General features: G+C 47.7%; 1 long non-coding RNA gene across 1 annotated transcript; it reads right to left on the reverse strand.

The window, feature by feature from the left end:
* Positions 1–279: 279 nt before the first annotated feature.
* LOC121940214 lies at positions 280–1,194 on the reverse strand. Its single transcript, XR_006105586.1, has 3 exons — positions 789–1,194; positions 598–652; positions 280–430 (listed from the first exon to the last, which is right to left on the reverse strand). It is a non-coding gene; the product is annotated as an uncharacterized LOC121940214 (long non-coding RNA).
* Positions 1,195–1,258: the final 64 nt, after the last annotated feature.

Below are 1,258 nucleotides of genomic sequence, written 5' to 3' on the forward strand. Positions count from 1 at the left end.
CCTCGAGTCTCAACAGCTTCTTAAATATATATTACAGTAAAATACTGAATTCAGAAGAGAACAGGGTCAGAACTGGATACTTAAATATGATTTAGGGACTGTTAGTTATTTATGAGGTGGGGGTGCAGAGAGGGGGAGGCAGGTCAGTTCATGTCTCAGCTCTGGGGGGGACAGACACCTTTAACCGGCTGCGTGTTGGATTGATTTTAATGCCGTTCTTTAAAAGAGAACATGAGGGCGTTTTCTTTAAAAATGCCCTGCAGTGGAGAGACAGATGTCCTGCTGGGGGACAGGGGGACTCACAAAGAGCTGCAGGAACTTGAGGATCCTCTTGTGGGTCAGGATGTAGAGGGCGTTCCCGCTCACCGGATCAATGACAGGAAGTCGATGGATCTTATTCTTGATCAGCGAGTACACGGCGTCAAATATACTGCGGGACAGAGGACAGGAGACAGACAGAGGGGAACAGAGGACAGGAGTATTTCTTCAACACTGTCTGGATCACGTTTCTCTCCCTGTCCTCCTGTCTCCTTCAACAGCTGATCAACTATTTACACAGACAGACGGAGAGACAGAGACAGACGGACAGGTGTGTACCTGGCGTCAGGTGAGATGTGGACCAGAGGTTTGAAGGTCTCCTGCAGGTACAACTCTGTCAGAAAAGACACAGCTGATCAGAGGACACACAGCTGATCAGAGGACACACTGACTGATCAGAGGACACACTGACTGATCAGAGGACACACAGCTGATCACTGATGGATCACTGATCAGTTTAGAGTCAGTACCTCTCCACGTCTCGATCTTATGTTCCTCCAGCTCGTAGATCTGGACCTGACGGAGACACAGAGGACAGTCAGGGGACGGTCAAGAGGACACAGACAATCACAACGACACACGTGTCCCTCCACGTGTTTCATTTATAAACGTATAAATCTGAATATATTTTAATAGTTCCTCTGAGCTGTTTCTATGCCGACTGAACATAAATATTACACAAGACTGCAGCTGTGCACGCTCTGACTAACGTGCACTAACATGTCCTCTATCATGTCAGAACATGGAGAAGTTGAGAGACACCTGTCTTTTGTTTCTTTGCATCAGCGTCCTGCCGGTGGACATTCTGCTGTGAGACACTGATCTGATCGAGAGCTGATTCTTCACATTCAAACTAATCAAAACGCCCCGAAAACTGCCGAGAAACGCGTGTGTGTGTGTGTGTGTGTGTGTGTGTGTGTGTGTGTGTGTGTGTGTGTGT

Source organism: Plectropomus leopardus, unplaced genomic scaffold, assembly GCF_008729295.1.
Source record: "Plectropomus leopardus isolate mb unplaced genomic scaffold, YSFRI_Pleo_2.0 unplaced_scaffold8009, whole genome shotgun sequence".
NCBI lineage: Eukaryota > Metazoa > Chordata > Actinopteri > Perciformes > Serranidae > Plectropomus > Plectropomus leopardus.